The sequence below is a fragment of the Felis catus genome, chromosome A1 (genome assembly GCF_018350175.1).
Source record: "Felis catus isolate Fca126 chromosome A1, F.catus_Fca126_mat1.0, whole genome shotgun sequence".
NCBI classification, from domain to species: domain Eukaryota; kingdom Metazoa; phylum Chordata; class Mammalia; order Carnivora; family Felidae; genus Felis; species Felis catus.
This window is the reverse complement of record NC_058368.1, coordinates 191,234,860-191,259,360: the sequence shown is the minus strand read 5'-3', so window position 1 is coordinate 191,259,360 and position 24,501 is coordinate 191,234,860. Positions and strand designations below refer to the sequence as shown.

The following is a 24,501-nucleotide window of genomic DNA, read 5'->3' as shown; positions in this document are numbered from 1 at the left end:
AAGGGGAAATTAGTTCTTCAGTTTCACCATGCTAAATTCCAGATGCCTTTGATGGATCTGGGGGAAGATGTCAAAGAAGGAATTGTAAATATAAGTCTAGAGGTTATAGAAGTTCTAAAAGCTTTGAAATGTTCAGGGTCATATTCTGATAATTTCATTAACTCTTTTTCAAAAAAAAAAAAGAACATCTATAAGCATCTAGATATTTGGATGCTAGGTAATCACAAATATTCTGTACAGTTGAACAATGGGGGGCTAGAGGCACTGATCCCCATGCTCTTGAAAATCAACATATGACTTTTGAGTCCCCACAGTCTAAATACTAATAGCCTACTGATGACCAGAAGCCATACCAATAACATAAACAGTGATTGACAAGTATTTTGTATGTGAGATGAATCATATACTGTATTCTTAAAGTAAAATGAACTAGAAAAAATGTTTTTAAGAAAATCATAAGGAGGAGAAAGTACATTTACAGTATTGTACCTTGTACTGTATTTATTGGAAAAGTCCATGTATAAGTGGCCCTGTACATTTCAGAGTATTTTCTTCAAGAATCAATTATATTTTAATATCTCAAATATTTTTAGCAGACCTTCATATTTATTTGCTCACATAAATGCCTTTTCAAAGGTCTTTCTTTTTCATATAATTACCTATATTCATTTTCCATTTTATTATCCCAGAAAACCAATTTTCTGATTTCTAAATAGTACTTTTATTTTTCAAGTAAACATTAACTCAAATTATTCTGATTTTCAGTATATGAAATTCTGTATTGTGTTTTGAATACACAAAGAGAGACACTGGGCCTTTCTTTTTTCTTAGAATAAAAAGGTACAGCTGCGCTAGATCCCCTTGCCTCAAATATAGTTCAAGTTAGAAAACTCTGGCCAACATGTCTGTCTTTATTTGTTTCCCTCCATACATTCTACATTTCAAAATCAAGTTATTTGGACCACCCTTCCCTCCTCCTGTTATATGTGAGATGGCATCAAAAATAATCTAAAGTAAGAGTCCTGTGGTCAAAGAAGTTACGAGATGTTTGACTGCTGGTGATGTGTGAGAACAATCTTTCTCCAGTGATTTGCCTCTGGCACTGCCAGCTTCCATTTATTTATTTCCTTCACCACCCACCCCCCCAACCCCCGCACCCCCCCCCCCCCCCCCCCCGCACTGACCTCCAGAAGAATTCACCCCCTAGGCTCTTCCTTTCCTTTCCTTTCCTTTCCTTTCCTTTCCTTTCCTTTCCTTTCCTTTCCTTTCCTTTCCTTTCCTTTCCTTTCCTTTCCTTTCCTTTCCTTTCCTTTCTTTCCTTTCCTTTCCTTTCCTTTCCTTTCCTTTCCTTTCCTTTCCTTTCCTTTCCTTTCCTTTCCTTCCTTTTTTTCTTTCTTTCTTTTCTTAAAGAATAAAAGAAGGGAGTGTCTGATAGACACTAGACAGACTGGGGAGACCAAACCTCTGGTAGCTGGATTACAGACATGGCTCCTCTTTACATCGGACTGTGTCTTTGATATCTAGGCAGAGCACCTCTAAATTGGGTCTCTTCCAAATGACGTCAGAGAAAACTAGAAATGTCTTTATGGAAGGCCCAGGATTATTATTGTCTCTACTTCCAGCTAATGCTTCAGGCAGCCTGTTGAGAGCAGGGACATAACTAGAAATTATGTTAAAGATAGATTTCTTCTGTAGATGAATATGGATATGAAGATTGTTAACTATGTTCACCCAGTCCTAGTGGCCTAGTTTTTTTTTTTTTAATTTTTTTTAATGTTTATTTATTTTTGAGACACAGAGAGACAGAGCATGAACGGGGGAGGGTCAGAGAGAGGGAGACACAGAATCTGAAACAGGTTCCAGGCTCTGAGCTGTCAGCACAGAGCCCGATGCGGGGCTCGAACTCACAGACCGTGAGATCATGACCTGAGCCGAAGTCGGCCGCTTAGCCAACTGAGCCACCCAGGCGCCCCGTAGTGGCCTAGTTTTAAAGAACTCCCTGTCTCTTGTACCAGTTCTGTGGTCAGATGGTAAAGAAACGATATTTCAGGGGACAGTTTTTAGGCTATATATTTTCAAGTGAACTTACTTTTCTAACAAACTTAACTAAAAATTACACTTAAACAAGCATGGTGGCTTGTAAATAAGAGGCAGTCAATAAATATTTGTAGTACTTAAATTAGGCATGAATCTTTTCTAGACTCAGAGCCATACACTCTAGTTCAACAGCCAGGAGGGAGTCTGAAAAGTTAATTCAGCATGCAGGTAATAAAACTCACCAAGAGTAACGAGTGATATTAGATGCTTAGTGGAATAATAATAATAAAAGAAGAATAAATAGGTAGAATAACAGCCCTGACTTCTGAAGAATGCCAAAGAACATGAAAGCATATGAAACTCCTTAGAATTATACTCATTTTTAAAGCTGGAAAAACATTTATTAAATAAAATCATCTAATCTAACGCTTCTCTTTTATAAATGACAGTGTGGACTAGATTCATCAATCAGAATTAGTGATGAAGTTGAGGTCAGATGCTGTTCTACATTGGCTATTCAGTTGTATCAATTGGGCTTTCTTTGAAACTAGCTTTGAAAGTGCTGTTTTGGCAGTATCCCTGGAATGTGATGACTGATACTTGCTTAGCCTAAGAGGTTGTTCAAAGCAGTTTCATCAAGTGAAGGTGCAAACTAGCTCCTAAGGAAGTAGGTCTGAAACCGTGCAAGTGGCTTATCTACACGGATAGTCATTAAAATGATTGAAACTGTGATCCATAGAAAACAGGTTGGATGACTAGTAATCAGGGAATGATTAAAAAGTCTATCTTCTAGCCATCAAAAATAAAACTGTAGAAAATTATTTAATGATGTAAAAAATGTTCACAGTGTAACATTATGTGAAAATACACACTGCATTATAGTAGCATCCCATTAGTATATGTATTGCCTATCATTTGACACAGCAATCACTTCTTCAAACTTATCCAAAGATGAATTTGCCAAACAAAAGATGCAAACAAAAGGCTATTTATTGCAACAGTATTTGTAATAGCAAAAACAGGAAACAACCTCAAAGTCCATCATTAGGGACAAATGAGGAATTATGTTGATGTCACTGAGATCCAGGGTGTTTGGTGTATGAGAATTGAAAACCGACTATAAGACAAATGGGTTTAAATAAAATCACGATCATTCTGAATTTGATTTGTAAGTATCATTTTGAACTTATGATGACTCTCTCTGGAAACAAAACATATTTAGTAAGCCTGTCCTCTGAAAAGAGCTAGAAAAAAATGACTGTCGTTAAGTCAGGCTTCTTGGGAACATGAGAGATCCTGCGAGCCAAAGATGCAAGGATTTTAGCTTCAATAAGATAATAATTGAGATGATTGGAAAATATCAACTATGTGTAAATCCATGCATTCCTAATAATGCTAAAAAAAAAAAAAAGAAAAATCCCAAAAGCTTTTTGGTCACCCCTAGAGTCTGATTGAGAACGAACTCAGTATTCTGAAAACTAATAAAGGGAAAGAATTGAAGAGTCATCTTGTCTTTCTTGTACAGATGATGCCTCAGAGGAATCCTAGAGCTGATAAAGAAAAGATGCTCTTAGAAGTGTTAACGCTGTACAAGAGGGAGAAAGATAGAATGTCACCATGTTACAATGCCTAATGAAATAATAGTTCTACAGAATGATCTTTAAGGCTACTAACGTCACAAAAAGGGGCAACTGAACTGTATGTGCCTCTTGATAGAAGCCACCACCGCCAGTGATGTATTCTTCCTCCCTAAAATAGAACCTGATTCTAATCAAGGCTTTAGATAAATTCCTCATTTATGTTAAATTACATACAGGAGACAGGAGCTGGTTAAACAATACCATGAGGATAACATTAGCTACACTGTGTGAAACTTGAGGAGACCTACAAGCTAGTTTTTTTTTTTTTTTTCCTGGAAAGATTTACTAAATGAAAAGGTGAAACAAGAATGGGAAACCATAGATTAAAAGAGACTTAAAACCAGTGAGCCTCAAACTTTATGTGCATGTAAATCATCTGAGGTCTTGTTAGAATGCATATTCTGCTTTGGTTGGTCTGGGTTGGGGGGGCATGGGGGAGGTTGAGGTTCTGCATTTCTGACAAGCTCCCAGGTGATGCCTCTGCCACTCCCTTCCACCCCACCTCCCAACACACTTTGAGGAGGTAAGATTTAAGAAACACACTGACCCATAGCAACTTGTGGACCTAAATTTTATTCTGATTCAAACAAGTAACCTAAAAAGAAATGCTTGGGGTCTCCTGGGTGGCTCAGTCAGTCAAGCGTCTGAGTTCAGCTCAGGTCATGATCTCACGGTTTGTGGGTTCAAGCCCTGCATTGGGTTCTGTGCTGACAGCTCAGGGCCTGGAGCCTGCTTGGGATTCTGTGTCTCCCTCTCTCTCTGCCCCTCCCCTGCTTGTGCATGCTTGCTCGCTCACTCTCTCTCTCTCAAAAAAAATAAATAAATAAACACTTAAGAAACCCTATTAAAGAGAAATGCATGAGAAATTGGAAATACAGCCATTAAATGGGGATATTTAATGATATGAAGGAACCATTGTTAAATTTGTAGGTAAAATAATGCTATCAGATTATGATTAATGAAAAGCACATTTATTTTACACAAGTACATAATGGAACATTTACATTTGAAAGGATATGGTGTCTGAGATGAGAGGAAGGGGGAAATGGTAGGGATGTAGATGAAATGACATTGGCCATGATTAATAATTGTGCTGAATGATGGGCACATTGGATTTCTTTATATTCCAGTCTGCCTACTTTTGTGTATTTTTGAAATTTGCCATGAGAAAAGTTAGTTTATAAATATCTATTGCCTATGCGTAGAAACAAGGTTAGAAATATCTATTGCCTATGCGTAGAAACAAGGTAGAAACTGTAAGAGTGGTTATAGGTGATCTTTATTTTCTTCTTTGTGCTGTCCCATAGTTTTCCAAATGTCTACAAGTGTGTGTGTTATTTTGAAAATCAAGGAAGTTGTTTTATTTTGTTGAGGGAGAGTCCCCTGCTAATTGGCCCAGCTGAAAATGACTAGGTTTAACAAGCAAACCCACACCCTGGCTAGAGGAGCACAAGTTAAATAAATTATGGTTGTTTCCCAGCAGAGAAAGCGAGAAGGGGGAAGGGGAGGGCAGGTTCATTTAATTTCTCCTTCTGCTCCGGGAGTCCTGCGCCCTGAGAGAGTTTGAGGGGCATTTCAAGGATACAGCCCTTCAGGACTAAGGACTGGAGAGCTGGGGGAGAAAGGCTGAGGAATCTGAGTGCAGCTATTTTAACTTGTCAGAAGCGGTGTCTTAGAAACCCGAACGGGATGCAAACATCAGACCCTGCTGGAAAGGAACGCCACCTGGATTTGGCTGTCTTTACGCGTGTGTTGGCAGTGGCTCGGCAAGGCGTGCTAGGTAAAAGAGTCTAATGTTTTTAAGCCCCACACACTTTGGAGGCAACACAGTTTGAGTTCAAATCCCAGCTTTGCGGTTAGCTGTTCTGTGGCTTTGACCGAGTGCTTTGTCTTTTTTCAGCCTGAATTTCTCCATTTGCAAAACAAAGAAACAATACTGCTACTTCCCAGGTTTAGGAATGTAGTGCCTTTGGAAACAGTTCCCGGGCAATAACTAGAAATTGTTTCTGTGGCTATTGTTGGTAGAAAAGAAAATATCCACACCTGCCATTTCAACCAATCCGTGAATCATTTCCCACTTCACTGGTTTTTTAGCAGTTATTTTTCTTGCTTTCCCCTTTTGAGATGTTAATGGACCCCACATTTGGCTCTTCTCCCCAAAGGAGTGCTGCGATATTCTCAGATCATCATTTTCTTTACGCGTATGGTTGTCACCAAACCATTCAAGTCATATATTCTTCCAAGAAGCTAGTGAATAAAATCCTATATAAAATTCAAACTCTTGTTACAGAAAAACTATCCTGAAATCGTAGCTTGGGTTTATTGTTGTAAATAATTTTAAAAGTTAGGCTTTTGGAGCACCATGCAATCCACTGCCTGTTTAAGTAACTTCCTGGAATATAAGGTGGGCAGGACTAGAAACCGTGGAAAAATGAGAATAGATGGGAAATCTGGGGTCAGTTCCTACATGTCCTTGAATGCCGTGCTAAGTAGTATGGATTTAAGTTATTATGCAGTGAGGTACCTATTGAAAAATTTTGAGCAGGAATATAATCTGGTAAGAATCTAAAGTATGATTTCTTTGTATTGGGTTTGGTGGGGGATGACTGGATTGTAGAGAAGATTTGGAGCAGCCCAAAAGATATCCCTGCCTTTGAGGCCAGAGGACTGTAGACCCAAAATAAGATGATAGAAGAGAGGATTGTGTGGGTGATATCGAAGGTCATTCCAATGTTTAGTTGTTTGTTTTTAACGACGGTTTCGATGAGACACCTTGGGAGCAGAACTGATAGCATTGGATATATGGAGAATGGGTGTTGGCAAGGAAAATGGTGTAATTAACGCTGGGCTCCATGTTGGTTTAATGAACGGAATTAGTAAGATCAAGAAGTTTGGAACTGTGGGCAATGTGACTAATTCAAGGTACATTCAAGTATAGCATGAGTACAGTTGTTTTAGTCTTGATAGGTATAATCTGGGTGTTATAACTGGAAAGGATGTTTTTAATACCAAAAAATAAGAGTGACATATAGTAATTTTGATTAAGTTAACTTAATTGTGGTAGAAAATTAGTGCCACAGGGTTGCTCTGGGAGCAAAATGAAGTTACAGGAGAGGGCCCCGGCGGGGGCAGTGCTGGGGTGCTCGCCTGGTTAAGTGTCTGACTTCAGCTCAGGTCATGATCTCATGGTTCCTGAGTTTGAGCCCCGCCTTGAGCTCTGTGCTGACAGCTCAGAGCCTGGAGCCTGCTTTGGATTCTGTGTCTCCCTGTCTGTCTCCCCTCCCCTGCTTGTGCTCTGTCTCAAAAATAAACATTTAAAAAATTAAAAAAAAAAAAAAAGGCCACCAAGAAAAACACTGCCTGTGTCTTTGCGCTATGTCTGGATTCCTGGAAGAATTGATTTAAAATCTGTTCAAGACTTCATCCTCACCTACACCGAAGCACTAGTCTTTTTTTTTTTTTTTTTTTTTTTTTTTAAATTTTTTTTTTCAACGTTTATTTATTTTTGGGACAGAGAGAGACAGAGCATGAACGGGGGAGGGCCAGAGAGAGAGGGAGACACAGAATCGGAAACAGGCTCCAGGCTCTGAGCCATCAGCCCAGAGCCCGACGCGGGGCTCGAACTCATGGACCGCGAGATCGTGACCTGGCTGAAGTCGGACGCTTAACCGACTGCGCCACCCAGGCGCCCCGAAGCACTAGTCTTAAAGACACATTTTAAATTTATGTGTGATTATCAATAGCAAATAAAATATTCCATAAAAATGTGTCTATAAGAACTGTACTCCCTGCAAAAAACAAAAACAAAAACTGTACCATAGTAAAATTTTCCAGGAGCTTATCCATATTATTTCACACTATACAGATTATGCCTAATCTATTATTCTTTAAGGCTAAGAGAATATAATCCTTGGCCTTAAGCTGAGGACCTGGAGTTAAAAAAACAAAACAAACAAACAAACAAACAAAAAACCCTGCTAAAACCAATATAAAACAAAAACACGGGGTGGGGGGGTGGACAACTAGTAAAAGAGACAGGAAGTCAATTATATCTGTTAGGTCCTGTGCCTGTATTCTATAGGCTTGCTTCCTGATCACTTTTAGGATTTACTCGTTTCTTTTCAGGCTTGACCTTAGAAGATTGAACTAAATCTTCCTCAGAATAGCAAAGCTAGAGAGATGATATTTTCCACATCTGAACTCTGAGTCTAGGATGAGAAGGTTTTATTTTCAGCATACATAATGAAAGAAGTAAAAGAAAAAAAAGGGGGGGGGCTTTTTGCAAGGGAAGTTGTTTCATCTATTAATTGAGGCTGAGCGAGCAAACACCATTTGTGTTATGTTTGTAGATTACAGGTGCTTTCTAGCTCTATCTTACTATACCCTTACACTGCTGAACTGTTGTGGACCAGAGAAACCCAATACGGCTGGCTAAAGCATGGGCTGAAATTTACAGAACTAGTCTACTGAGAACCAGGATTTCCTGTCCTTTTAGTTTCAGCCTTTGAAGGATGGGAGGCAAAGATCTAAAAATGAGCCCATTGCATAAATATTAATGAATTGGACCCCTGAGTAGAAAAATAAAGCTATTGTCAGGGAGTATTGTTAAAATGTAGGAATCAGTATAAATTTGAGCTATACCAGGTGGTGGTAGAAGGACAAGGCACATAATTGCTCTTAAATAATTTCTAAGAGAAAAAAAAAAAACTAGGAGCATGAAGAAGTTATGTTTAAAGTAAAGGCAAAGTAAGAAGCAAAGGCAACAAATATCTAGTGGGTTATCTGGATGATTCCATAGACCCAACAGATGGGGACATGGCTACGTCAAAATGTGTTTTTTAGAAGAACTCCTTCATAGAAGCTTGCAGCTGTAAGAGACTTAGTGTAATCTTTTCCTGGCATTTTCAGTTTTTATTATAAATAGTCTATAAGTATTCTTGATCTATAAATACCAGATCATTATGTTGTATAAACTAAGTTATGTTATATGTCAATTATAACTCAAAAACAACAACAACAAAAACAACAACAAAATCCCATTGAAACAGGTGTCTTTCCACCTGTTCCTCCTGGAACAGCCTTCCTTTTCCAACCTCTCCGCTTGCCATGGTCTGAAATGCCTCTTGAACTGTAAAGGTTCCTAAGAAATGGCCATAATGCCCCACCTTCCATTTTTGCTTCATTTCATAAATGAAATTCAAAAGCCTGTTTTGTAGAAAATTCAGGAAGGAGCAGGTGGCTTATCTCCTGTATCTCCTCTGATCTCACCTCCATTACATCACATTGCCGCCCCAGGTCTCTGTGTTCTGTCCTTGGACAGATCCACTGGGTGGGAGAATCCAATTCTTGGTGCTTAGTGCTATGATAAATACAAGAGAAGGAGACCTGTGTCTGCCCATGAAGAGCATACCAATTAAATGAGCAGACAAGGGACAGAAATAAAACAGGGGAAGGAAGTCAATTTTGCCTGTGCTTTTAGCCACAGCTGTTTTCTTCATAAAACGTGCTTCAAAGCCCCATATGTTCAGTGGAAAAGCTGCTCGGAGGCTCTGTGGAGTCTCGGAGCTTGTAAAGTCGAAAACGTTAGAGAAGAGAGAAGTTACCAAGGACTAGAATTGGGGAAGGGAAAGGTTTCAGGAGGCATTTTATGGAAGAAAGAGGACTGGGCTAGTTCTTGAAGGGTGGTAGGATTCAGGTAAATGGATAGAAAAGACTTCCTTATCAGAGCCCGAAAAGTGAAGGAGGAGGGAGAGTAGAGGGATAATATGAACAAATGGGCTTATTTTCTTAATGGCCTTGGCTTTCTGAAACTGTCTGGTTTATCTAATTATTTACTTATTTATTGTCTGTCTCTTGCAGCCAGAATGTAAATAATGTGCGGTGCAGTGACTTTGTGTTATCTCAACGGTAGCCCAAGCATGTCTACAGAGGATTTTGTGCTGTGAATGAAAGATTGAGTTTAGGGAGTTTATGGAGGTTAGACTGGACTGTTGCCATGTGGTCCAATTGAGGGACTAGGGTCACCAGCATTCAGGGTTTGAAATTAACCTATCAAAAGGTTACTGAATAGAGAGGAGAAAAATTCTGTTGATGTGGGTCAGTGATAATATGAAAGTGGAATTTTGATGAACTTGGGACAGAAAAAACGGTAATCAAGGAAGACTTAGTAAGAGCCCTTTGTAATATTCCAAACATAAGGTGATTAAGGTGGGTATTAGGGTAATAGGGGTAAGAAGAGTACAAAACATTTGATAAGGAAAATCTCAGAGGCAGTGTTTGTGAGATCTTGTGGCTGGACGCAATAATTTGAAAAGACTGTTGGATCATCTTGACCTTCATCATTTTCAACCTGTAATTCCTCTCCAGATTCATTTTTATTTTTTTAAGTTTATTTAATATGAGAGAGAGAGACAGAGAGCAAGCACAAGCGGGGAAGGAGCAGAGAAAGGGAGAGAGAGAATTCCAAGCAGCACAGAGTCTGATTTGGGGCTTGAACTCAGGAACCTTGAGATGATGACCTGAGCCAAGATCAAGAATGAGATGCTTAATCAATGGAGCCCCCCAGTCCTCGGGAGAGGCCCTTCCTCCCCAGATTTAAATTGGGCTGACAGTCTGCATACCAAGTCAAAAGCAATTGTAGGCTTTGGGACTTCCACACAGATGGCATCCTAAATGAATCTGTTTCACTATTTAAAAACCTGGAACCTTTTCTGGATATGTCCTTTTCATGTGCAAAATATCATAGACCAGTAGACCCTATTCTAGATTTGGGTGCTTGTTTTAAAATAAATTCCAACAAGGGACAGAACTACTTTTTTGTGGTCCATGTGCTGAAATACGGAGAGAATTAGATCCCTTGAGTAATCCAAGTAATCCAAATGTCATTTCCTGCCATTTCCCTATTGTTTTGGTTGATTCAAAATGCACAGGTTTCTTTTTGTATGCTTTCTTCCTTCCTCCACCTGTCTTCACCTTGATACAGGGGGTGGGCGTTTTCCTCCAGCTCTCACGGCTCTTTTTGTCCTCGTCGGTCTTTCTCTAAAAGGTTCTGGGAGTCCTCGTCATTTCCAATCTTCCAGTTGGTGCTTAGTTTACTGTAATTTTATGCAGCATATGATATAAAAGTTTACCACCTTGTTCAGTTCAAAATTAAACCTCTCAATCAAAAGGAGAATTCAAATGAATCTCGAAGAAATTTGAGGAGGATGGAAATGAGGAAAATGATTACATCCCTGAAGCAATGTCAGACTCTGAAACCAGTTCTGGATTTTCTTAAAATTGCTCGCTGGCTGTGTGATAAAGCTTGGCATTTGGCATTTCTTGATGATTTGAGGTGGGTGTTACATCAACAGTAGATAACCCTACTCTTCACCAGTTCCCTCCCACCTCTCACGTATTTTAATTTTTGTTCAACACTGTGTTGAGCTGTACAATAATGGAGCACTCTGAACATGGACACTGTCTGGGTAATAAGCTGTAAAAGGGTTAGAAAAAATAGGTTGGTCATGGCTCTAATTTGGGCATTTGCTAGAGACCCACTGTGATATAAGTCCGGAGCTTCCTTACAAGATACACAGTGACTTTACAGAAGAACCAGTGAATAAAATAACTGCCACTTATTCAGTGTTTACCATGGGCTCAACATTGGGATAAATGCTTTACCTGCAATATATCTTTTAACACTTCTAAGACCCTGTAGGAGCAGTATAATTAGTAACCTTACATTTGGGGAAAATATGTTTTAGAAGGGTCAAGTTGCTCAAGCCACAGATCTCGTTGGTTGGCCTGGGTTCTCCTGAAAGCAACACCAGAAACAAAGATTTGTGGGTCTTAGTTTTCTTGGGAAATGATTGCGTTGAGCAAGAGTGGAATGATCAGGAATGAAGGAGGGAATTTGTATGTAGAATGTTACTGATTTGGACACTACTAGAAATCTGTTGTTTGCTCTTGTTGGAAGGGTGTTATGAGAGACTCCAGGAAGGGCATCTCAAAACCATCCTCCTTGGGGATGAGAAGGAAACATTTTTCTATTAGCTGTTGTCACTGACTTCATCTAGTACACTGACTTCACGTAGTACATTTCTGAGGGCCAAGCAGCTTCTCATTGGTGTTCCTCAACATGGTGTCCAAGAAGGTCTGAGACAGGTACTTAAGACAACTCTGTGTCAAGGGCCCAAAGTAACATGCTGTTAGTTTGCACCACTCTTAAGCTGGCTGATGGCTGCTAGAAAGTGTTCCAGCCATGACTGGAATAAAAGGTGGGTGAAGTGGCCATTCACAGGAAGAACCTGGTCCAGCTGGTTCCAAAAGGAACCAAGTTTTGAACCCAAGCCAATCTGATTCCAAATCCTGTGTACTTCACCACTATACCTTGTTATCTTTACAAGCAGTATTGGACTCACTAGATTGGCTCTCCTCAAATGTGTTGTAAGGATTTGATCATCTATCTTGTTGGAAAAGAAGGCCTTGATGGAAATGTAGCCTAAGTGAAGTTCGCCTTCAGTTCTCCCAATGTTGCACTCAGGGCCCTGGTGCTGCCCTGCCATTTTAGCACCCATTTGCTCCATTCCTGTTAAGTGATACACATACCACATGTGACCTGTCCCTTCTTGTAATGACATCTATTGCTGTCACAGTGTGTTGGTCCTGGAAAGAGTGTGGAGTCTGGAGTCCAACCTGTGTTTGAAATATTGTACTTTAAGCAGTGTGACATTGGGCGAGTCGTTTCTCCACTTCTTATTTTCCATGTTTTATTTGCCAGAGGGGAGCTGTAATACCCACATAATAAGGCTAATGCATGAAAGGAAAAAGGATTAAAGGGGGGAAAAGTCAATGAAAACACTTCGATAATTGCCCTTCCCTCTCCCTTCCCTCAGTCCTTTGGTTCTTTCTTTTCTGGATCTTTAGGTGATGGAAGTTAATTAAGCAGATTCCAAATACATGAATGGCTTAATGTAACTTCTCTCATAATAATTTGGCTTTAACGACTGCTGCACCGAAAAGAGGTAGTAAGAATAAGTCACCACCCAGAAATCTCCTTCCTATCCTTGAAGAACCATCCCAGATGTTGGAGCTCTGTGGAATCCTCCAGATGAGTAACCTCAGAGCACAATCAACCGCCCTCTTCCTTTTCCCAGTAACTAACCTCTATCACCACAGTCCCACAATACTGAGAGGGAAGGAGAACAATTGAGCACCAAAATGTCTCTGCTGTTAGCAATCAGGCTCAGGTAAATCCCAGGGAATACCCAGTATATCATTTCCTTCACCATCAAAATTTCTCTTCTGACTCAGAGTCCAGAACGGTAGAAATCTGAGAGTGACTTCTCTTGCCAACTCAACTTGTCCCAATGGTATGTCCCCACGTGCCATTTGCTATTGTGAAACCCTCCGCTTTGACTCTGGGATCATCTAGTAATTCCTGCCCTTAGGTACTACCTGTACTTGTTCATGAGAGGTTCTTTATTCCCCCTTCTTACCGAGGTTATCAAATCTTCATTTGCCCATGCCCCTAGCCATTCTCTACTTTCTAAGAATTTGTCTTCTTGAAATCCCATCTCCCTTTGTGTCTTACCACTACAGGGTACTCACAGGCATCCTCATTCAGGTCAGTTTCTCTTCTCGGACAGAAGATTGGCTCTGAGTGTTGGCAGTACAGAAGAGGGTGTAAGTTCTGACATGATTTGTAAGGTTGCTGTGGTTTGGCCTCCGGGTAAAGCATCTAAAAGACAACTCATCTTTAGAAGTTATAAAGATTAACTTTTCACTGTCAGTTTAAATATACCTTCTTACATTAAACATCTGGGTGTCTTTTTAAGCTTGGAGTTACTGCCTCACAGGAAAAAAAACCTTTGTTACATTATTCTAGAGAGTGCCTAACTCTAGGGAAGGTAGCAGAAGAGAACATTTCTGGCCTTGCCTCTCTTGAAACACTTTCCTATACTATAGCTTGTACACTGTAGTTTACTTTTTTTTTATTTGAAAATTTTATTAAGATAACTCAATGCCCTTGCAGTTGTAAGAAATAATGCAGAAAGATTCCCTGTATACTTGGCCAACTTGCATTCATTCAGTAGTAATGTTTTTCAAAACAGTAGTATAATTTTGCAACAAGGGTTATTGCCATTGATACAATCCCCTAGTCTTAGATTTATGCAGTTCTATGTGTACTCACTGTGTATGTGTGTGTGTGCATGCGTGCACTGAGTTCAGTACAATTTTATTACCTGGGTGGGTTCATGTATCACCTCCCCAGGCAAGATGCTGAAAAATTTCAGCCTCGCTATAGTCCTTCGTATTGCCCTTTTGTAAACATAACCTCCTGTTCCCTCTGTGTCCCCTGTACTTCAACCCTGAAAACTCTTCACCTGTTCTAATTTTTTTTTTAATTTTAAAAGTGTTTTATAAATCGAATCATATAGTTTGTAACACTTGGGATTGGCTCTAATTCAGTACAATTCCACATGGATCCATGCAAGTCTGCTATGGTATGTAGCACAGTTTGTTGAACTCTTCATCCCTTAGGACATCCGGGCTGATGCAAATTTATACCTATTACCACTAAAGCCACTGTGAATATTCATGTGTGAGTGTTTGTATGAACAAATGTTTTGAATTCTCTACAATATGCAAGGTATATATATATAAGGGGATAAATGCCAAGGAGTGTAATTGCTGAGTCATGTGATAGTTGTTACATTTATTAAAAAAGAAAAAAAAAAAGTAAAGACATTTTTCCAAAGTAGCTGTGCCAGATAAAAAAAAAAAAAAGGCAAAAAAAAAAAAAAAAATCCCACCAGCAACGTATGAATGATTTGATTTCTCAGTATCTTTTCAGCATTTAGTGTTGTCACTTTTTTTTTTTTAATTTTAGCCATCTCATACATGCCTGCATAACTCATCGTGGTTTCATTTGTATTTCCCTAATGGCTAATGATGTTGAACATCTTTTAATGTGCTTATTTGCCATCTGTATACCTTTGCCAGTGAAATATCTGTTTGCCTTTTGCCCATTTTTTCTAATTGTATTGCCTGGCACGTGTGTTTACTATTGATTTATGAGACTTTATATATTTAAGATACTAATCTTTTGTTGGGTGTGTGGTTTGCAAATATTTTCTCTCCATCTGTAACTTGTCTTTAAATCCTCCAAATGCAATTTCACATAACCAAAGCTATTAGTTTTAATAAGCGCCAGTATACCAATTTTTCTTTTCATGGCTTATGTTTTTGGTATCAAATTTAAGAACTATTGTCCTAGTCCTAGACTCCAAAGACTTTTTTTCCTTTTTATCCCCCCTAAATTTTTCACATATTTGTTTTACATTTCAGTCTGTAATCCATTTTATTTTGAGTTAGTTTTTGTAAACGGTGTGAGGTTTAGGTCAAGATTCATTTATTTGCTCGTGGATGTCCTGTTGTTTCAATAACCTTTGATCAAGAGGCTCGCTCTCGCTCGCTCTCGCTCGCTCTCTCTCGCTCTCTATTTTCTTTTCTTTTTTTTTTTTTTTTTTTGCCCTCAATGAGCTGTACTTTGGTCAAAAATCAGGATATTTCTGTGGATTTTTTTCTGGGTTCTCTGTGTTGTTGTTGAATGGTGTCCCCGACCCCCCTCCCCCCCCCCAGCAATACCATGTTGTCATGATTACTATAGCTTGTAGCAAGCCTTAATGTCAGGTAGACTAATTCTTTCTACTTTGACTTCCATTATTATTATTATATGTATTTTTTTAGGTACTCAAGAGCCTGAGTCTTTTCAATCAAATTTTAAAATAAACTCTCCTGTGTCTACAAAAAAGGAACTTGGGAGTTTGACAGGGATTGCCTTAAAACCTGTAGATGAATAGGGGGAGAATTGACACCTTTACTATATAGAGTATTCTGATCCATGAATATGGTATTTTTAAAATTAAGACATCTTAAATTTCTTCAGCATTTTGTAAGGTTTCGTTTTGTTTTTAGGATATGCATACTGATGAAATAGATGATGCCTAAGGGTTTTATTTTCTTCGGAGTGATTGTAGGTGATGGCATGTGTTCAGTTCCAACTACTGCATATTAAGTGTTAGTAAATAGAAATGTGATTGATCTTAAAACCTACGACCTTGCATTTATTACTTCTAGTATGGGGGGGGGTTGGGGAGATACCTTAAGGTTTTCTTCATTATTGTCTCTTACTTTGCAATCTGTCTGCTCTTTATTTCTTTTATTTGTCTTATTGCAGTGTCTGGAAGTTCTAGCATCATGTTCATTAAGATTGGTAAGAGTGGGCATCACCAAAATTGAACACTTCTGTGCTTTGAAAGACATCCTTTCAAAGGAAAGAGAGAAGACAATGTACAGAATGGAGAGAAAAAAAAAATTGTAACTCCTGTCTGAAAAAGAACTTGTATCTAGAACATATAAAGAACTATAAGAACTCAATGATAGAAGCACTTTTAAAATGGTCAAATGACTTGGATAGAGAGAAGGGAAAAAGATGGCCAATAAGCACAAGAAAAGATGTTTATCATCAGGGAAATGCAAATGAAAACCAGGGTAAGATAATGCTTCGTAATGACTGGACTGGCAATAATTATTTAAAAAAAAATGACAAGGATTGGCAAGGACGTAGAGAAATTGGAACTTTTATATGCTGCTAGTGAGAATTTAAAATGGTACGATTGCTTTAGAAAGCAGTCTGGCAGTTTCTCAAATGGTTAAACATAGCTACTCCTAGGTATGTGTATATCCAAGAGAATGAAAACCTAAAACATGTCCTTATAAAAACTATGCAAGTGCTCATAGTAGCATTGTTTATAATAGCCTAAAAAGTTGATGCAATCTGAGTATTTATTAACTGATGAATAGATAGATAAAATGTAGTAAATCAATACAATGGAAAATTATTTGGCAGTCAATAGAAATGAAGTACGGATACATGCTACAATATGGATGAACTTTGGAAACATTACACCAGTTGAAAGAATCCAGTCACAAAGGATGAACCATGGCATAATTCCAGTTATATGAAATTTCAAGACTATGAATATTTATAGATAGAGATAATGGGTACCTAGGGCTGAGGAAGATAAGCATTTTGGGAGGTGACAGCCAGGTGATGAGTTTGCTTTGGAGTACTGAAAATACTTTAAATTTATAATGGATACACAACTCTGAATATACTAATACCCACTGAATAGTATGCTTTAAAAGGATAAAGTTGATGATATGTGAATTCTATCTGAATACAGCTGTTACATGCATAGGAACTTGCAAAAATTAATATGAGTGCATAAGTATGCCATCTTTAAAGTTATTTTTTCATACATTTTTTCTTGACTTGCTATAGATTAATTGAAATTTTTTCTTTTTATTTCCTCTTAATTTGTTTGTAGTGGGTTAGAATGCATCTTTTTTTGCGTGTGTAGATTTTGTAGTAGTCGTTCTAGGTATTATAATAAGCAGAAAAAAGTAGACTTGTAACAGTCTACAGTTACCAGCACTTACCACTTAAAATGAGATGTGTAGAACTTCACCTCTATCTTGGTCTCTTCAACTTTACCACTTTTATTAATTTTGTTAAATGTTTGTTTATTTTTGAGAGAGAGAGAGAGAGAGAGCACAAGCAGGGGAGGGGCAGAGAGCAAGAGGGAGACAGAAAATCCAAAGCAGCCTCAGTGCACTGTCAGTGCAAAGCCAGCCCGATGGGGGGCTCCAACCCAAGAACCATGAGATAGGGACCTGAGCTGAACTTGGACACTCAATGGACTGAGCTACCCAGTCACCCCACTTTACCACTTTTAAATAGCATTATCTTGTGTATCAGATGGTACTCTAGTTTTTATTGATGAAACTTTGGCAAGGGATGGTTCATGGTCTTCCATCTTTGTGTTCTTGTTCCTTCTTCCTGATATATCCTGATACTCCCAAGAGTTCTTACCTCTTTTCCTTCTCTTTGAAGCCTCCTTTAGTCATTATGTAGGGTATTTTTGCTAATAACAAAAATATTTTCATGTTTCTTAATATCCTAATGTTCTTATTTCCCTTTCTCAGAGGATCAATGTGCCTGATACAGATTTCATGGTTAATAGTTCTTTTAGCACCTGAAAAAATGTTGTGCTACTTTCTTTGTCCTTTATGGTTTCAGGAGAAAAATCTGTTGTTCCTCTCTTTGGTATTTCCCTCTAGGCAAAGTCCTGTTTCTCTTTGGTTGCTTTTACAATTTTATCTTGAGTATACACAAGTTTAATTATGATGTGTCTTGTTCTGAATTTCTCTGATTTTAGCCCGCTTAAGGTACACTTACTTCATGGATGTGTTGTTTTGTGTCTTTCCACAAATTTGAGAAGTTTTGAGCCTTTTTCCCCCCAAATACTCTTTTGTTTCCTCCATTTCTAGGACTAGATAAAAATGTTGCTTCTTTCATCATTATTCTTTAGATAGAGGGTCTCTGAGGCACCCTTTTTGTTTTGTTTTTTTCCTGTTCTTTTTAAATTAAGATGGGGTGATTTCTATTGCTCTGTCTTCAAGTTTATGGATTCTATCCTTTGTCATTTCCATTCAGCTATTGTCATTTCAATTTTGCTATCTAGGCAGAATTTTTCATTTCTGTTGCTGTCTTTTTTTCAGTTCTAGAGTTTCTGTAGGTTCTGTTCTGTAATTTCTTTGAGATTTCCTATTAATTTGTTTCAAGAGTTTGTAATTGATAGTTGAAGCTTTTTAATGACAACTGCTACAAAATCCTTGTCACAGAACTCCAACTTTGGATTTATCTTGTTGTTAGCATCATTTGATGGTCTTTTCTCATTCAGGTTGTGATTTTCTTGGTATGATAGGTAATGTTTCAGTGTACCCTGGACCTTTGGTTGATTATGTCAGATTCTAGGTTCTATTTAAAAATTTTTTTATGTTTATTTTTATTTTTGAGAGAGAGAGAGACAGACAGACAGACAGACAGACAGACAGACATGGAGCACCAGTGCGGGAAGGGGCAGAGAGAGGGAGACACAGAATTCAAAGCAGGCTCCGGGCCCTTGAGTTGTCAGCACAGAGCCCGAAGCAAGGCTCAAACCCACGGAATGCGAGATCATGACCTGAGCAGAAGTTGGACGCCCAACTGACTGAGCCACCCAGGCACCCCTCAAGGTTCTATTCAAATTCTTAATTTGGTAGGCAGTTACCTTGGTTTGTTTGAATACACAGGTGTTGGTTAAATTTTGTGGGTTGTAGTTCCAGTGACCGTGGAATTTCCAGAGTGTTTGTGGTAACACTCCGCTTTGCTTGGCTTGTCTGGTGCCCCTGGAATTCCCACTTTTTCCAGTTCTTACTGCCTGCTGGGGCAGAAGGGCTTTCTCCAGGTTGGGCTGCCTCGCTACTCAGACTTGATCTCTTTCAGAGGAGCTAGGAGTTCATGGTATGCCTCCCCAATGTCTGTAGGCAACTGAGGGGAGTTGGGTACACAGGAATAAAGCAGCTTCTCAGTGTAGGCCACTTTCAGTGATTGTTTTCCTTTTCTTAGTTCTGACCATGCATCCTGGTGTTTCTGGGTGGGGGAGAGGGTCATGGGCCCATGAGGACAAAGGGGTTTCCTCGACTGTGCTCCTTGCTATAGTTGAGTTTTTTCTGCCAGCTCTGCACCCTGCCTTCCTAGTTCTTGGTAGGAAGAGGATGTCTCAGGCCCATGTTTCCCTTGGCTGCTCTTTCTCTGGCTGGACTCCCAATGAATCCCTCTTGCTGTTTGCTTTCACTTCACCTTATATTGTCAGAAAAACTTTCCTTTGGTTGTAGGGAAGAATGAGTTTACCTAACTGCTTTCCACCCCCTCCACCCCTGTCCAAGGTTGGAGGTTCTTGTGAATACCAGGTCTGGGTAGTAGTCCTCCTTTAGGATGATTAAGAAACAAGACATCTGGCCACTGTGCTGTCCCTCTTATCCTGGGATAATGCTTCTCACCTTCTTATTGCCTATCAGTGTTCTCCTTTATCTCTCATAGCAGGGTTTACAGTTTATAGGGTTTTAAAAGTTGTGCTTTGCATGAATGAAGCATGGAGAAATACTTGTGCCACTTTGTCCTGAAGGGAGTAATGTGTACTATACCTTTCTTGTTTGTTTACGCGTCAATTTTTTCCATCTAAATATATTTCTCCATATCTTACAGATAATTGGTATTATAACTCCTCTTTTACCAATCAAGTCTTTTGCTGGTACTTAACACAGTCCTGACTTACAGTATATTCTCAGTTACAAACTTTTGCACATGAAATGAAACACTTACGGTGGCAATATCAGGTTTGTACTTAGACTCTTAGGTGTGACGATGGCCAAATGGAGCCTTCTGAACCTATCTATAATTTTACCAGGTGAACAACTGCCTTCACTTAGATAGAAGACCATGTACATTCTGTAGTGTGTAAAGCCTAAAATTCTTAGAAGCAACGTAACTGTAGTCACTTCCCCAAGGAAAGTGAGTTGCTTCCTCTTTCCTTTCCTCAAGTTTATGCAAAATTTTTGTTGGAATGAGCACAAGTGGACTTGTGGAATCACCAGGTCTCTATCTTTTTCAGTCTCTGTATCATTCCTGGAGAAATTTCTGAAGAAATTAAACTTGACCAATATCTGTACCTTTCTGTGATGTTTGGAATCATTCTGTGTGTCTTGTGGATCCTTAGTAAGTTGAAGTAGTAACATAACCTAATTAAGTTGCTTGTTGGGAGTAATCTGCTATAATCTGAAAATCTAAAATCATCTCTGATCTCTGGGGCTGGGGATGAAAATCTAAGAAGAAATGGAAACACTTGAAAAGATATAGCATTGGAAACTAGAATGGTAAATTAGCCTTGATACAGTGAATAAAACAGAATTGCCAAAGTGCAGGTAGAAAATGAACCTCCATATTTGTTTATATACCTAGTATGGCATGCATAGCTGAGATGACCTCTAATGATCCCATATTCTGTGTGTGATTGCTTCCCCTTAAGTATGGGCTGCCCTACTGACTCGCTTGTAACCACAATTTTGTCTAAGGTGATGAGATGTCATCACTACGATGGAGAAACAAGAAATTGTAACTTTTATCTTTCTAGCCGACTTGGTTGACTCTGTCTGTCCTTTGATGGCTTCAGTAACTGCCATATATAGAGGAACACATGGCAAGGAAGTTCAATAGCCTGAAAGGAACTGAATTCCGCAAGCCACCACCTGAACTTGGAAGTGGATCCTATCCCTGTTGAGTGTCAAATGAGACTCCCAACCCTAACCAACATCTTCATTACAGTCTTGTAAAAGATGCTGAAGCAGAGGATTCAGTTGAGCTGTGCCCATATCCCTGACCCCTAAAATTGTGAGACTATAAATGGGTGTTGTTTTAAGCCAGTAAGTTTTTAGTAAATTTTTTTTTTATGCAGCAATAGACAACTAATATAGCTACCTACTTTTTATATTAGTGTAAGTAGTGGAAAAGTTGTTATTTTTTACTTTGTACTTTTCTATGTGGTAAAGATTTTCACAAGAATATTTATGTACTTTTCATAAATACATGTTCACATACATGTAATAGGCTGTATGTGTATTCTGACTCTCTTTGTGTCTAATCTGTATAGCATCATATCGGAGCAGAGTGGTCTCCAAATGATGCACTGACATAGTACGAAATAATGGCAAAGAAGGGAGAGGAGAAATTCTGAAAGAATTCTTTTCAGAGTTGTTCACATGGAAGTATCATTAGGGGAAATAATGGTACATCTTAGTATGCCTAACAGTCTAGAGCCAAAGAAAACACTCACTCTTTCTTTTTTATTATTCTTTTTTAATATTTATTTATTTTTGAGAGAGAGAGAGGGAGGGAGGGAGAGAACAGGGGAGGAGCAGAGAGAGAGGGAGACACAGAATCCGAAGCAGGCTCCAGGCTCCAAGCTATCAGCACAGAGCCTGACGCGGGGCTCGAACTCATAAACCGAGAGATCATGACCTGAGCTAAAGTCAGACACTCAACCGACCGGGCCACCCAGGCTCCTCAACACTCACTGTTTCTTAATGCATTTAGGAAGTGAACAAAGAATAGGGTTGGCTTAAAACAGAATAAAACATGAAAGAGGATATGATTTTTATATTTTATCAGAGGGTTATCTCCTGGGAATGTCAAAACACTAGTAATTATCAAGGAGGTGAGAAATATGTCCGTTAACAGATGTCTTTAATACCTGTGTGCATGGAGGTGTATTTTTTATTTTCCTTAGCGTAAGATGGGCAACATGAAGCAATTTCATTTCTTATACAAGTTTTTCCTTGTTAGAAATCCAAAAAATGTTTGTCATTCTGGTATCTAATGATTCAGCATCTTCATTTTTCCCTATTACAGTAGTGTTTTTTCTTTAACCATGCCTGTTAGATCAGAACCACAACTTTTACAAAAGAGAAATTAGGAATTTGCACATCATTTCCTAACATATTAATTGAGCAACCTACAGAGGAGGGGGATATAAATATGGGCTCTGCCAATAATTGAGAGATTTTTTTACTTTTATTTTTTTAGTGTTTATTAATTTTTTTTGAGAGAGGGAAAGAGAGAGAGAGAGAGAGAGAGAGCGAGAGAGAGAGAGAATATGAGTGGGGGAGGGGCAGAGAGAGGGGGAGACACAGAATCTGAAACAGGCTCCAGGCTCCCAGCTGTCAGCACACGGGTCTCCAACTCCTGGCCCATGAGATCATGACCTAAGCCGAAGCTGGATGCTTAACCGACTGAGCCACCCAGTTGCCCCTAATTAAAAAAAAAAAAATTATTTATGTTTTCAGAGGGGGGGTATTTTTTAAAGAATATCGTTTGGTAGGTATTATTTTGATGAGATTTTTGAATATTTGCCTGTTCAGAGCAGCTTGTATCCTAGTAGATTAGGCAAAAACTGCCACAGACTACCTTGATTTTAAAGACAAAGCACTGAAATTCTTTCTGAATTCAGAAAAGTGAAGTTCAGAAGATGGCCTGGCCTGTTCAAGATTCTGTTTAGTCATTTTCCTATGACGTAGCATGTGTCATTTTGAGCTAATCAGTTGGATACATGGGAAGGAACGTATTTGGGTTCATGCAGTGAAATTTCTCCTTTTATATAGGCTCTTACCTCTCGGGTGTGCCAGGAGTAGAGAGGAATATTCCATGTGAGTAGTCAGGGAAAGCTGTGTGTTTGGTGGAGGGAATCTTGTTTTAGCATAAGAGTGGTGCCCAGAGTATGGGAACATACCTTGTCCTTAGCTAGAATGTTCTCCTCTGATAAATCCTGGTTTCTCCTTGGAGGTGCTTATAAACATCTTTATCTTTTATATTTGAAAACACAAGTTTGTTTGAAGTCTACCATTGTGCCATTTTGGTAAGTGTATTTTAATTACTCAAATTACACAGCCATTCCTAACAAATAGTTCTGTGTATTGTGATGTTTGGTGACTCAAGCCAGCTGATATATGTATCCATATTTTAGCAGTTTCTAAGGATTTTCAGAAGTTACACATGTAAACAAGTGTTGATGCGTATTTGCTTGGCAGTATTCCATCAGTTCTGTAGATCCTCTGCAGGGCTGGTGCTTTGTCTAGTAAAACAGACCATTTTTTTCCATGTATTTTTCATAATGCCATTATAGTTTTATAGAGTAATACATGGAGTTGTAAAAATCTTAATTATTTAAGTAATGTCTACACCCAACATGGGGCTCAAACTTACAACCTAGAGACCAAGAGTTGCATCTTCTACTGACTGAACTAGTTAGGCTCTCCAACAGTAACACATGAAGTTTTAATTAACATTTCCTTCAGGAACTCAATGAGAGTCCACTACTGTATGAATTTAATTTTTTTTTCCTCGATGACAGGTCTCCTTTGATAAACTTATAATTCAAAAGAGGCAAAACTAAGTTCGATTATTTCACTTAGCATAACACTCTCCAGTTCCATCCACGTTGCTACAAAAGGCCATATTTCATTCTTTCTCATTGCCACATAGTATTCCATTGTGTATATAAACCACAATTTCTTTATCCATTCATCAGTGGATGGACATTTAGGCTCTTTCCATAATTTGGCTATTGTTGAGAGTGCTGCTATAAACATTGGGGTACAAGTGCCCCTATGCATCAGCACTCCTGTATCCCTTGGGGAGATTCCTAGCAGTGTTATTGCTGGGTCATAGGGTAGATCTATTTTTAATTTTTTGATCCTGAGAAACTTAACAGAAGACCATGGGGGTAGAGGAAGGAAAAAAAAAAAAGGTTAGAGAGGGAGGGACCCAAAACATAAGAGACTCTTAAAAACTGAGAACAAACTGAGGGTTGATGGGGGGTGGGAGGGTGGGGAGGGTGGGTGATGGGTATTGAGTAGGGCACCTGTTGGGATGAGCACTGGGTGTTGTATGGAAACCAATTTGATAATAAATTTCATATTAAAAATAATAAAATAAAATGGGGAAGAAAATGTAAAACAACTAAGTTGGGTTAAATGCTTTATTTATTTATTTATTTATTTATTTATTTATTTATTTATTACCAATGCTCAATGTGTTCTAACAAGTAAAAGTAATTTAGGAGTTGACTAAAAGGCCACATCTACTACTTTAGTTCATGACAAGGTTTTTGTGCAATTCTTAACAAATCAGTATATAAAATTCAATAATTGAATTGGATTTTCTGGATTTGGTAAGTTTTAGCTACTTGTAGTTGAATCTCAAGGACTTACTGCTGTTACAGATCCAGATCCTTGATGTCAGAATAATCAGCCGAGGTTGGATAGAAAGTAATGTGTAAGCTCCCCACTTCTGCTCTAGACTTGATAAATGAAAAGTGAAATATTGGCCTATAGGATATCA

At 38.7% G+C, this 24,501-nt stretch overlaps 1 protein-coding gene across 3 annotated transcripts in view; it reads left to right on the top strand.

Moving 5' to 3' along the window:
• SGCD (sarcoglycan delta) overlaps positions 1–24,501 on the top strand; it is a 946,774-nt gene that overhangs the window by 336,178 nt on the left and 586,095 nt on the right. Inside the window, exon 1 of one of the 3 annotated variants that reach the window (XM_045036400.1) lies at positions 5,235–5,457. The exons of the other annotated variants lie outside the window; for them this stretch is intronic. The gene's annotated coding sequence lies outside the window, so the exon portion shown is untranslated. Of the gene's footprint in view, positions 1–5,234; positions 5,458–24,501 lie in introns of those variants that run through there. 3 annotated transcript variants of the gene reach the window in all.